Below are 15128 nucleotides of genomic sequence, written 5' to 3' on the forward strand. Positions count from 1 at the left end.
AAGTACTTTTCTTTATTGTCAAAGTTTCGAGACAGATTCCCCGCAATTTTCTGCGGTTTTAAAACTTATATTTTATATGAATTGAATCGACGATATTGGAAACTCATTTCTTGCGTAGATTTAATAAACTTCCATTCTAGTAGACAAACATCGACGATATCTGCAAAGCTTTTAAGAAGTTCTTCCCTATCTCTGTACTTGGGGAAAATTTAGCAAACATCGATCCCGCGATTGTATACATGAAGTAATGCTTTTATAGTTTCTTGCTATCTTTTGATGTTTAGTTTTAAGAAAACAAAACACATAGCATAGCTAAAGATGTATTTATGTAGAAAATGTCTACGTAAGGTCTTCGCCACGAATGTCAAACCTAACTTTGGTTTTTTTTTTAAATAATACCTATTCTACTCCCCTGCCATTGTGTCCAGGGACTTTTTCTATATCTAAACTTCACATCACACGTCTCGCGAAATACGCCCCGGCTACATAGGTAATATTTTTGTTTACAATATTCATGGGCGAGCCGGGGCGCAATTCCTCGCGAGACCCGTTCTTTCACTTTTGTTTGCCGCCTTAATATATTTGACCCTTCTGCTCAGGTAGTGAGGCTCAACCCACTCAACTCTCTTTCGCCCCAAAAATGGTTTCTCAGTGTTCGCTTATCGCATTTAAACCTGGGCATGTGCCAACATAGGTCCCCACACACACCCGGAGCATAATCAGAGCTGTTTGCTGAACTAAACTGAATATGAAACTTTGGCAGTTAATATTTTATGGTGTAAATATCCACTATAAACATTTCTAGATTTTCTTTAAACGCTGTAAAACGATATAAGCCAAGCAAATTTTTATGAAATACTAAGCTTAATTTTAAAGATAATTTTAGAAATGTGCCTAGTTGTTTGATATGAAAAAAAGGGTGCGTTTACTTATATACGCGCATAAGAAGTTATACTTCCTTGGCTTTCTTTATTTTTTTTTAATATAATTAATTAATATTTAACGTAAATTTAGTGTATTATTCAATTATTAATTAATATTAATAACAATTATTATTATTTATTATTTTATTATATTATTCATTCAATTTAATAACTTAGTATGTTTCATAACCTTTTAACTAAGTAACAATAGGTCTTTGTGAAAAAGCATTGCTAAATTTCTTTGAAAAAATAATTAAAACTCCTTTATTTGTTTAAAAGGTAAATGTCATTATGGTCATTCAAAATTCTTGGCATAGCTGCTAAGTTCACGCATATTCTATTTCTATTTACTTATAGATTGTCTTATTCCCATCTCGCTCGCGCACGCTATAATCACACTGACAACTTTGTGTCACGGTGCGCGCGCAATCGTAAAATTTCACTCTCATCAATTTTTCATAACGCGCCTAAAAAACTATAACTTCAATAAGTTAAATCTCTTGTTTCATACAACTTATAAATTCTATTTGAGTCTATCAAGCTTTCATTATTAGTGCAAAATTGATTCTTAATAAGGCTATTCGGTAGATACAAAAAAAAATAACATTCAAAGATATGACATTGCCCTAACAAATTCCTTTGTAAAGAACCATTGCTACAGAAATAACCGTGGGTTCAATGACCAGTTTAAGGTCTTATAGGACAAAATAAACATAACAACAAAAGCCTAGTAAACCTTATATGCTATTATTGGATTGAACCACTTGAGACACTCGGACCTTCAAACAATTCTCATCGTGCACTTAGAAAACACTTAACAAGATTTAACCAAACGGAACAATCCATTAGTGAACAAATCCTTATAGACGTTTTATTAAATGGTATTTACACTTTTATATCCTCCAGTACTGTTCTCTCAATTATAAATATTTATGTATTTAATTTTTCAAATGTAAACTGAACTTTATTGACTATAATGACTCCTTTTCCAGTCTTTGATTATTTAATTGTAATTAATTATTTGCATGCAATCAAAAACTATTTTTAATAATGACAAAGAAGTATAACTTCTTACGCGCGGACATAAGTACTTTACATACCCTTTTTTTTAATCGTTATATCTCAGAAACGTAGCTCGTCAGACGAAAAGTATTGATACATTTTTTATAGATAGTTTGATGACTTTCTCTCTCAATTAAAATTATGATTAATTCATCTTCTGATTTGGGCTCTCTAGCCAAAGGCAACCGAGATAATATGTAATCGATTAAGGATAGGCTGTATCCTTAGACAAACATTCTAAAAAGATGGAATAATTTGCCCCATATTCTGTAGTGCGGGGTGGGATATATTTATAATATTTATCAACTAATGGACAAATTACCAAATCTAAATAAGTTTCAGTTTAGATGGCCTGAATATAACGTGCACTATTATAATATAAGTTTTGTAGAAATTATAACTTTTTTTACTTTAAATTAGATAAATATTTAAATGTTATAATCATAATAATGATCCTCTAGTGGCATGGGTCTTGGCCTGAGATTGCAACCGCTTCTTTGATCATATTTATTTAATAGACAAGTAAGTGGCTTTCTGAGTATGACACACGCCGTCGACTTGGGTCTAAGGCATTTAAGTTTTCCTCACGATGTTTTCCTTCACCGTACGAGTATGTTAGAAGCGCACATAGACAAAAAGTCAATTGGTACCTACGATTTCATATATGCAATATTATCTTAAAATATTTAGGCTCTTAAATAATTACATACAACTCAAGAGTGGCGTCTAAGATACATAGTATGAATTTTTTCAGATGGCCCGCTATAATAAATAACCTAACAGGTACAACTAATCGTGTTGTTACCGCGGCCCGCTTTTAGTAGACTCATAAATATTTTCATGAAAGAATATAATTCTTAAAATTACTGAACCTTTTAAGATATTCTGTAAGTTTTTACAACGAATTTTATTCAGAATTTTTAAATAAAGCTTTTTAGCAAATTAGATACTTTTTATACATTCAGAATATGCCTTACTATTTTTAATTCTAGATCCTTTACTTAATACCATATAGTAACTAAAATTATATACAATGTGCATTGTAAGCTTTAAGTAAATACAAATTGCTTGTGCCATAACCCAGCTCTTCCCTAACTTATATGGTAATAAATAAATAAATAAATACGTGTATTGTACGAATGGCAAAAAATGTGTGCGTTTCCGTGTTCGTGTATCTGTGTGAATGGGTAATATATAATATGTAAAAATTCTCGTGTCGCGGTGTTTGTGGTTAAACTCCTCCGAAACGGCTCAACCGTTTCTCATGAAATTTTAAGTAACTTAAATTTGCCATTGGTATAATTGTTGCTGCAACCTATGCAGACTAAGCGGGTAAATATTATCTACTTTATTATGCAATATAACGGTTAAGTAGAAAAATAAAAAGTTAGTTTTAATAGAAAAAGTACCAACTATATATTTTCTCTTTAACTAAAAAGATTTCTATTAAATGAAACTGTCAGTCCTCAACAATGTGTGCAGATCGTAAAGCTTACGTACTACGTATACGGTGAGATTTAGAGAGGAGAGATCTAGATGTCAGAGACAACAAATTCACTACCATGATAAACAAAGACTGCTTGGATAGAGATTTAGATTATATTTGTACCTTAACGGTTGGATATTTTAACACATTAAATTTACTCGTATTAAAATATTTTACTCGTAGAATATTAACGTCTTTATGTCGACTTAACAAAACTTATTTAATGGATATAAATCACTTACAATTATATAACTCGGCGTTAGTCAACTTAAAGAACTCAGTATCTCTCATCAAAACATCTAAAACTCTGTGGGGTTTAGCGACACAACAATTTCATTTTTATACAATTTTAATACACTTATTAATAATTATTACACCAACATATTTCACACTAAGTTTTAACTCATGAATGTTTTCAGTAAACAACGTAAAACAAAGTTCTAGTATGGAAACATTTCCCGAGATCATAAATTTTACGTACGGAATAAATTTAATCATAAAAGAGATATAAAACATTTCTTCCTCGTAGTTTCAACTTCACAGATAAAAATGTTCGAATTGATCCTTTAGTAGGCCAAAAATACATGTACATAGTATTGTCTTTTATTGACATAACTTTTAGACATAGAAAAACACTTTTTTAACGGATTGGAAGTTATGTTTTATTATAAATTTTACTTTACATAATTTTTAATTTAACCGACGTTTCGCGTGCTTTACAGCTTGCGTGGTCACGGTGAAATTTAAAATTATGTAAAGTAAAATTTATAATAAAACATAACTTCCAATCCGTATACATGTATATGTTATTTTTCTCGTTTATTATAAATTTCGCATATACATAAATTGGCATTCGTAGTTACGCAGAAGTTGTAAGTGCGTCTTTTTTTCTTTTACTGAGTTACGTGCTGCTCGAGAAGGAACAACAGAACGAAATAGTGCTCCCTAATAATTCTATTACGATTAGAAGACGTGCAGAAAATAGTAAAGAAGATATGGTTCTGATAAGTAGTTAGTAGTAGTAGTACGTCATAAATAGTTATACCGCTGAGGCCCAGGTAGAATGCAAGCCCGGCCTAATAGAAGTTTCGGGTAGTTACCCCAAATGCCTTTTAATAGGTACTACCCACCCAGTTCTTGTATATCAGAGTGTCTGGTTTGGATTAGTTTGGGCCGGGTATTCGCATAGAGTTTCCCCAACAATCAAGCAAAGTATGTATTAAATGTTTCAATTACTCAGACGCAAAATACAGAACTGTATCTATTTGTATTTTTAATCCATCTCTAAACTTTGCAGATATAAATTAAATCGCTATATAAAGAATCCCAAATTCCCCAAGTCGCATAATTTAATTCAAAACTCTTAACACGGAGTTAAAGAAAGTTTTGAAATGTTTGACATCGAGAAACGGTTGCAGTTACAATACAGATATTTCTCACTTGTTCTCAAGATAACCATTTCAAATAAAAACGTCTCTCTTATTTTATAAATAATTATAATCTATCGCCTTTTCGTTCATTTCTGAACATTCTTGCTGTAAAGCATGCGTAATATCGGGGCAATTTTATAATTTTAAGAAAATGTAAGTGTGAATTAATCATATAAATTAGGATTTTATTTATTTCAATACGTGATATTCCTAGATTTATACAATACAGACAAGTAATCGTTTTTAAATATAAAAAAGTCGACCTTTCAAATGATACAAATATCCAATAGCATGTCCGCCGAAAAAGTACCCGAGGTACTCTTTTGTCTCTATCTGTCACATTGTGTTTTGGCTGTATTGAAAAAAAATAGATTATATGAATAAGGGTTATAATCTCAACTAACATTATATGGAAAGAATTCGAACATTCAGAGTTTGTTCAACGTCGTCGTAAATTAACGCACATACTACTAATTCGCTACATTTTACGAGAATGTATTGAGCTATTGAAAAATTCTCGCTATTGATAAATTTTCTCTAGCTACGCTTCAATAACTTAGAATCTCAGTGTAATACCTAGATATAGAAGGCTCATCTTCACGGAGTCAGCCACGTGTGCTCTGTCAATACTCAATATGTTCACGTCGTTTGAACCACAGAGTATAGAACTATGGCATTCTATATCTACAGATAACCGTCGCATATACGAGATTTTTAAGCCTTTACATAATATAAAGTTTATTTTAAAGCGTTCGTACGTCGTTTACGATAATGTCATTTTGCATAGCTTCTACGCATAGTCTAATCAAATGAATGTATGTCCACAGACCACATGTCAATATATTCATTTAAAAACTATACAACTTCATTATCATTAATTAACAGAATGGTAGCTTTTAGTTTTTAAATATCGTTTGTGTTACAGGTACGACGTGTGCAATAAAGTTTTCTGTAGATAAAACTACACAATTACGAGTGATTTTTGATATAACTATACCAGAATATTCACATATTTTTTAAGTAATCTAATATCTAATCTAAATCAAAAATAATTAGGTTATAAACTACGCATTAAGTACACGATACCAAACAAATATTATTATTATTAAGGTGTTTCCAAACCGATACCATTAGGACCCTTCAAAAAAAAGCCATTCCCTAAAAGGTCGGCTACACACCCGCTAGCTTCCATGCTTCCATGGGTTTCGGTTATCACTTATTCAGATAAAAAATAAATAAATCAGTGGCGCTACAACTTCTTTAGGTCTTGGCCTCAGATTTGAATCTGTTTCATGATCGTTTTTAAATCTAATAGGCAAGTAGGTGATCAGCCTGCAGTGCCTGACACACGCCGTCGACTTTTTGGGTCTAAAAAATTTCGGTTTACTCACGTTTTCCTTCAGCGTTCGAGCGAATGTTAAATGCGCACATAGAAAGAAAGTCCATTGGTGCACAGCCGGGGATCGAATCTACGACCTCAGGTATGAGAGTCGCACGCTGAAGCCACTAGGCCAACACTTTATTTAAAGTGATCTTTAATAATATAATTTAACGGGTACTGATTTTGAAACATCAACAGCTGTTTTTATTATATAAACACTTATTTGCAAAAGAAATTACAACATTAGGTATATTGAACTTTTTTACCTTTAACCTCGTATATTATATTCTTCACTAAAAAGTATATTTGACACTGTGGTTTCACCTTCGCTTTACGGTTAGGTTGCTGGCAACATTGACTAAAATTTTCAATATATTTCACAATGAATATCGAAAATCTGTGCCGAGGTCAGAATAATACTGAAACGAGACGACTGAACTTGATAAGTTCTATAACTTGTGACATTTCTATTATGAAAAAAATATTTTTAGACATAGACATAACATTTATTGCAAACGAAAACACACACACATAAACATACAAAATAACAATACTTAAAGAAAAAAAAGACATCAAAAACAATAAAAATTTAAAATTAAAATTAAAAATTCCCTTTTGCCATTCAGTTCGCTTCCAGTGTGCAATGTGTGTGTACTGTACTGTGGTTGTAATTGGCCCTGGCTCAGCATTATGCTGAGGAGCAAAAAGTTCCACAGCGCTGGTCATTCTGCCAGAGACCACAGCAGCTAGTTTGCGCCTCTAATAAAATAAAATTAATAATAATAATACCAAGTAGAAAAATAATAATAATAATATTAAAGTTAGAAATGTGACTAAAATATTTGAGCTTTACGTATCGTGCGATTATGCTAAAAGTTTTATTTAGTTACTAGCTGGCCTGACGAACATCGTACCGCCTAACAGTCGATTCTTTATTTTTTTTAAATACTTATTCTGCTATTCGGGTCACTGGTCTAGCTAGTAGGATAAAAAAAAGAAAGTTGGTAAGACAACAAATACATTATGTCAAAAAATATAAAATTTACCTTCCCGGAACCCCTCCACTGACACTTGAACTTTATGATATGGTATTTATTTATTATGTATGGGAATAAAGAAAAGATTTGTTTTTAGACGTTTTCACTCAATTTTTTAATTTTTATCTCTGTAAGAACCATCCTTGTACTTCAAGGAGTATTATAAAAAAAGAATTGGCCAAATTGGTCCAGGCGTTGTTGAGTTATGCGCTTACCAACACATTTTGCGATTCATTTTTATATTATAGATTAAGCTAATATTTAAAAAAAAATATATAATCATTTTTCTTAAGTTTTAAAACATATATTAACATTTTTGTAGATAGAATTTATTTTACGTCTTATCTGAAACCTGCCAACAAATTAAACAGAATATGATGAGTCTCAGTATCAGCAGGATTTTTGCAGGGCTGTATCATTAATACTTTAACATGAAATTTAATAATATGATTTTTCGAGTAAAAGCCTTTCCTTGAAATCTATAACCTAACACGTTTACCGTATTTGTTTTCACGATGCTTTTCTTTACGATACTTTCCTATATAAAATAAATGGTAACCATAGTACTAATAAGTCTAAATTCATGAAACTGCTTTCTCCACAAAGTAGTAAAAAATATCACAAGTAAATAAAATATTGAAAGTTATTACTGAAATAGAATATAAATAAAATTGCTTTTTATCTGTTTATGAGTAATGAATTATAAAAAAATTAGAAATATGTTTTTTTTTATAGAACAGGACAAACAACAGGCAAACGGGCAGGAGGCTCACCTGATGTTAAGTGATACCGCCGCCCATGGACACTCTCAATGCCAGAGGGCTCGCGAGTGCGTTGCCGGCCTTTCAAGAATTGGAACCTAAGTCGAATTGGTTCGGAAATACTTCAGTGGGCAGCTGGTTCCACAAAGTGGTGGTGCGCGGCAAAAACTGCCTTGAAAAACGCTCAGTTGTGGAACGGCGGACGCTTGCCTCGACGTCCGATGACGAAACTCAGCTGCAGGTAATAATCCGAACAACTGTAACATCTGTTAAAAAATTCTCCAATTGGAACGAAGTTCCTTATCGCGCGTTGTGAAAGGGGGCTAGACGGAAAAAATTCTTACGAAAAGTTGTCACGACACTTTTTTGCTATTTGCTATTGTAATACACCGGTTCTCGTCCGATCACCGAAGTTAAGCAACGTCGGGCGAGGTCAGTAGGTACTTGGATGGGTGACCGCCTGAGAACACCTCGTGATGTTGGCTTTTTTTTTGTAGGGATAAGAAATGAAAATTATTTTTGAATCACTTAATTAAATTAGTCTTGTTGGAACGAAGTTATCGAGCGTTGCGAAAGGGGCCTAGACGGAATAAATTAAGACCAAAAGTTGTAACGACACTTTTTGCTATAGTTGTTATATTTTACATTTTCGATTTACCTATCGCCAGCGTCCATACCACGTTGAATACACCGGTTCTCGTCCGATCACCGAAGCTAAGCAACGTCGGGCGAGGTCAGTACTTGGATGGGTGACCACCTGGGAACACCTCGTGATGTTGGCTTTTTTTTTTCGTCGTAAGATTGGTGTCGAGAAAATCTATCATACTGTTATGATACCAATTAACATATAAATTAATCGAAAGAAATTTCGTTCCATCCGGGTGTCCCTTGACACCTCTAAAGTTTTTTTTTAATGCTAATAATATGCAACAGATAATATTATGTACAACCCTACTTAAACCTAGTGATAAGAAGCCGCTTTAATATTGCGGTCTGCGAATTCGTTGATATTTTCCTCTTGTGAAAACCTTGCGAGGTCTTCAGCATTTTTTACCATCGTAATTTTACAGTGGTTCACTTGATCCTCTTTAAAAACTTTGTTAATAAGAAAATATATAAAGAGAACGTGTCATTACTATAGCTTTTATCTTATTTTATTATAGACCTATTTTCAGCGTTAAATTAAAATTATAAATAATGGAGATAGAGTTCCGGGAGTACAGAGTTTTTTATTGGAAATTTCCTCCTCTTTTAGAATCTTTTTTTGAAATTTCTTAAATATTAATAGTTTATTAAATATTGGCAAAAAAACTAAATTACATTTTTTTTCCTCTTTAATTGTGTATAACTTTTGCAATTTTTTATGTGCTAATACACGCTTTTAGCACATTTTTCTAGACGTCATTCCGGATCCAATGAGGTATCGCATATAATTTTAAGAGCAGTATCTCTATTTTGTACCATTTTCAACTTGTCGACTAGACTATTAGCCTTTTAAGCAATATCTATATTTCTAAAACTAAGGAGTTGACAGACTTCACTTCAGATAAACTATTAGCTTACCCAAATACGTGAGCAAAAACACAAATACAATAAGAAAACTGTAGAGGGCATCATTAATTTTAATCATCCTATGTAAGTGAACAATATGCAAAATAAATTATGTACTTAATAATAACGATTCTAATCATGGAAAATAACAAAATTACCTGATCACCCTCATTTATAAAGATTATACTACAAAGTTGCGAAGTCAAGTCTAATTAGTAATAGAATTACGCTGACACCAACTCCACAAATTGGCTATTAAAACTTTGTTGAAATCCGTAATAGGGGAGGAAATTTCGCCTTGACAGAGAGGAGTTGAAATTTTTCATTGCAAAACGGCTTATTTTTTATCATTGTCCGAGTCTGTTGTTTCTAAATTAAAATTATCAATATACTATAGATATAATAAGAGTCTCTCCCAACCTAAACTCAGAAAAGAACAAACGCAAATTACTTCTTACTAATAGACTACTATTGTTTTCATCGTATATGAGATGTAACGATTTATTTTTATACTAAATAAAAAAGTTTAAAAAGTTAAAAGTTTAAGTTTTAAAAGTTTTGCTTTGCAAAGTGAAAAAATAAAACAAAGAAAATAATTTCGTAAATAATTTACTGTTTTACTGAAGTTAGGACATTCTAAAAACGATTCATAAAAAACACTATAATATAATAATAATAATATATGATTGGAAAATCCACACCAACTGACCTAGTCCCATGCTAAGCTGGTGAAGCTTCTGTTATGGGTACTAGGCAACGGATATACATACATATTATAGATGGATAGATATATAAATACATGTTTAAACACGCAAGACCTAAGCACAACACCAAATGATCATCACATCGATGTTTGTCTCAGCCGGGGATCGAACCCGGGACCCATGGATTCGCAGTCAGGGGTACTAACCACTTGACCAATGAACCGTCAAATTATTATTTAAAAGTCGTGAACAAAAGTAGTTCATTGAATCGTTCAAAAAGGAATACCAACATCTAGAAGAAATTGCACATCTGTTATTATCGGATAAACGTCGCCCACATTCGCTGCAAAAAAGGGATAAAATACTTTTTGTTCAACATATCTCCATACAATGTCTTTCATTTTCCTAATACAATTTTACGCTACCGAATGAAGAGTGATTTCACGCAAGTAATGTTCCTGTTAGGCTCAATTTCTTGAGATGAATAATTTTCAGCCAATAGCGTTGAAATAATTGGGTTGGAACAAATTTGAATGTATTCTGGATTACATCAGTTAGACTTTGATTAAATTAGCGATAATTATGAATAAAGATTTAAAAAAATTGCAAGAATATAAGCGGTGTTTATTTTATACAGTATCTATAATATAACATATCCAGGTTTTTTGGGAACAATAGACATTTAAATGAATTGTATTTAAATGTAAAAGCTGCATACACATCGCTGTGTTATAAATTTGCCGTGATTAAAACCTAAGAAATATAACCTACCGCAGATCATACTACCCCGGCAAAATTCGGAATACTCTATAATTCAGAGATAAATTGTAAAGTTTTAATAAGTCGATACGAAAGATAGATCAGGATTTAAGGTTTTATTAATATTACAGAAATACATAGCTTTTGTATAAGACATTTTTAATCAAACTATAATATTTCTTAAAACGAGACTGTTGCTAAGGCAACTTCTTGTATGCCAGTAATCAGTATATACATACTTCACACCCTCTTAAGTTTTTAGAGAATATATGTATATAAATTCTTTAAACCCAATTGTAAGCAAAGTTCTTTTAATCTAGGGCCATACAATGGTTTCGTTAGCATATCGGCTAACTGTATCTCTGTGGAAACATGTTCTACTGTAAAGTCTCCATTGCTAACACATTCTCTAATGAAGAAATGTTTAAGTTTAATGTGCTTAGTACGCTTATGGTACTCATAGCGTGGATTTAGCGCGAGCTTTACAGTTGATTCATTGTCTAACTTCAATACTGGACTTTCAGTTTCTGTAAGTTGGCGAAGTAGGCAATTTAGCCACAAAATTTCTTGTGCTGATTCACTAGCTGCTATTAGCTCTGCTTCAGTAGATGAGATGGAGACAGTTGCTTGTTTCTGACTTCTCCAGCTAATTGCAGCTCCAGAAAATAAGCAAATCATTCCGGAAGTTGATTTCCCACTTGCTCGATCTCCACCATGATCTGCGTCACTATAACAAATTAAATGACCGGGAGATCTTCGTGTATAAGTTAAACCGTTATGTTGCGTGCCTTTCAAATAACGGAAAATACGTTTTACCAACATAATATCCTTTTTGGTAGGTGAATCAAGCTTTCTAGAAGCGACACCTACAGCATATGATATATCAGGTCTCGTGCCTACAGATAAATATGCCAAAGCACCTACTGCTTGTCTATACGGAAAGTTTATATTGATATTAACTTCCTCTTCCGTCTCAGTTTCTTTTATTATTGGTGTTGGTGCTGATTTACAATTCGACATTGCATATTTTTCTAAAACTTTTCTTGTGTAAGCCTTCTGACATAATGTAATGGTCTTGTCTTTGCATATGTCTATTTCTAATCCAAGAAAATATGTAGCAGGTTTTATTGTTATTTTAAATCTGGTTTGCAATTGCTTAATGAATTCATCACCCGCTGTGCTTGTGTTACATGCTACAAGTCCATCGTCTACGTAAAGACCAATGAAAAGTTTCGTTTGTCCTTTATTTCTAATATATAAACAAGGATCCGCTTCACTCTGCCTGAATCCTGATTTTTGTAAAAACTCAGCAATACATGAATTCCAACAACGTGGAGCTTGCTTGAGTCCATATAAGCTGCGTTTCAACTTGCAAACTCGTTTCGTGTTATCGGAATAGCCTTCAGGCTGTTTCATATAAATCTCTTCCTTTACTTCACCATATAGGAAAGCGGTTGAGACATCGAACTGCAATAATTTTAAATTTTCTTTAGCAGCAATTGCAAGTAAAGTTCGTACTGTAGTCAGACGAACTACTGGGCTAAACGTCTTATCATAATCGACACCAGGTATTTGGGAGTAACCCTTAATTACAAGTCTGGCTTTGTACCTTTCAATGGAACCATCAGGATTCATTTTAATTTTATATACCCATTTACAAGGCAGGGCTTTTCGTCCTTTAGGTAAATTACCCAGTTCCCAAGTTTGGTTGTCATTTAGTGAAGTAATTTCACTCAGCATAGCGTTTTGCCATTTTTCTTTATCAGTAGAATCCATCGCTTCTTTAAAGGTCGAAGGTTCAATAGGTTTGTAAATACAGTCAAAACCGGTTATAACGACATTGAAGGGACCGTATAGTTGCCGACGTTATATCCGATAGTCGTTATAAGCAATGTCATATATTATATATACACAAGTATAGTTCATATGTATGTACAATACATACAAGTTATATTATCATAGTTATCTATCTAGAATAGGTAGGTATGGGTTATAATATGGTATGTTAATATTGTAATATGTAAACGAGTCAAAAAAGAAACAAAAATATTTATTACGAAATAATTAGGTACAAAAGTAATCAGTCATTTTGGTCTGTTTTTTTTTTTAGCCCAGTCTCAAATATTTTTTGCATTTTACGTTTCATACTCCTCAAGGTATGAGTATCACCAGTATCAAACTGTTCGTTAAAGGCAACAAATTTTTGCAAAATTGTTACAGCGTTAAGAGCCTCCGAAATCGTTGTTGGCTGAAACTGTTCGTTGGGAGAAAGTGCGTAGATAATAATATGCCTAAATATTCATTCAACGTCTCTAAATAAGATTTAAAATCGTTTGTATTGTTTTGTTTTGCTGAGACAAGAAGCGGTTGGTCGTTATAGCCGATGAATATCGATAATATCGATTAAAATTTCGTCGTTGTAAGCGATATGTCGCTGTATCCGATGTTGTTATAAGCGGTTTGTTTACTGAATAGTTTACTAGGGATTCGGACGGGACCGTACAATCTGGTTGTAATAACCGATAGGTCGTTGTAAACGATGTCGTTATAAACGGTTTTGACTGTATTTTCAATTTCTTCCGCTGCGGCTAAGATAAAATCATCATAACGCCTAGGAGCAGTGATATTTGATCTACTTCTTAGTGACCTTATTTGAACGGAGGCGTTTTCTACATTGTCATTACTGTTTACTGCTTCTCCGACACCGTTTTTAACAGGGTCTTCAATATTAGTAGAACCAGAAAGTGAGTCGTAGTCACTTTCAATATTTGTTGGTCCCTGAATATTTTGTTCCAAAATTGTATTGTTATCATTTTGCGTGTCAACATTGTTGTCATATTTATCAATGTCATCAAGCGTCATAGTAAGTTTCTTTTGTAGTGTTTGTTGTGAAGACAATTGTTGAGGTTTTGCTGTAGACTCAATTTCATTAAAAAGTGTTGAAATTCCGTACTTGTTTTCTTCGTAGTACATGCATTTCATAACTCGAATATCTTTCGAAGTAATGATTTTGTTAAAATCAGCAGTCTGTGAACACATACTAGATAGGCCTAATCACTACATACGCTTTGACCAACCGAAAGTACTTGCGAAAGAGAAAAGATTCTTCCCAAGATTGGTACGCGAAGCCATTGAAATCAAAAAACACCCCAATTTCAATAGAGAAGACGGCCTAAAATTGTCAAACACCTGGGATCCAATAATATCCAAATTAAAATCTCAAAAAGAAAAACAATCCGCGAAAATAGAGGACACCGTGAGCCATTTTTGCCAAAACCCTCCATCTTTTAGTCGATACCAACTCCGGGGAAACAAATACAGATAAGGCAACTTTCTCTGCAGCTGTGATACCTTTTGACATTCAACATCTTTTGTCTTCAGTCACCGTGACCACGCACGCTGTAAAGCACGCGAAACGTCGGATAAATTTAAAATTATGTCAAATAGTTGTAAATTTATAATAATAATACATAACTTTAATCCGGTAAAAAGCGTTTTTCTTTAAATGTGTAAAAGTTATATAAATCAAAGACAATACTATGTGCAACAGTACGGACTGGAAAATGCAAACAAAATTAGACGACTGGAATTCAAGAAAACAAAGGCATCTCGTCTCCTAGCATCCATAAATTTTCTTAAAAGATGCAGAGACCACAACATCATCCCCAACTGTGTACGATTGGCTCCAAGAAAGGACATAGTTGGGAGCGCCAGTATTCTTGAAACAGCAAGTAGAAAATTGTTAATTAAACTTGTCGCCGGACATAGAACAGAGTATCAACGACTAAACGTTCAAATCCAAAATGAAACGGAGGAACTTCGTGAGATATTATCGGAAACAGATTGGAGGCAGTGCATAAACATCTTAAACACTCGGGCTCACAACAAATTCAATAACTGCAAAGTCACACAAATAAAAAAGTTTGAAAAACTAGCACAGAACATCAATAGACAATTGTCAAACGTCGCGACTTTAAATGACACACCCGATAGCAGTCAAAACGTCACTGTCATCAATCTGTCGAAACAAAATT

At 33.0% G+C, this 15128-nt stretch overlaps 1 non-coding gene and 1 pseudogene across 1 annotated transcript; one reads left to right on the forward strand and one right to left on the reverse strand.

The window, feature by feature from the left end:
- Positions 1-15128, reverse strand: part of LOC125054078 — a 40535-nt pseudogene that overhangs the window by 21650 nt on the left and 3757 nt on the right.
- On the forward strand, positions 8744-8862 carry LOC125054243. Its single transcript, XR_007117687.1, has one exon. It is a non-coding gene; the product is annotated as a 5S ribosomal RNA (ribosomal RNA).

Source organism: Pieris napi, chromosome 11, assembly GCF_905475465.1.
Source record: "Pieris napi chromosome 11, ilPieNapi1.2, whole genome shotgun sequence".
Taxonomy (NCBI): domain Eukaryota; kingdom Metazoa; phylum Arthropoda; class Insecta; order Lepidoptera; family Pieridae; genus Pieris; species Pieris napi.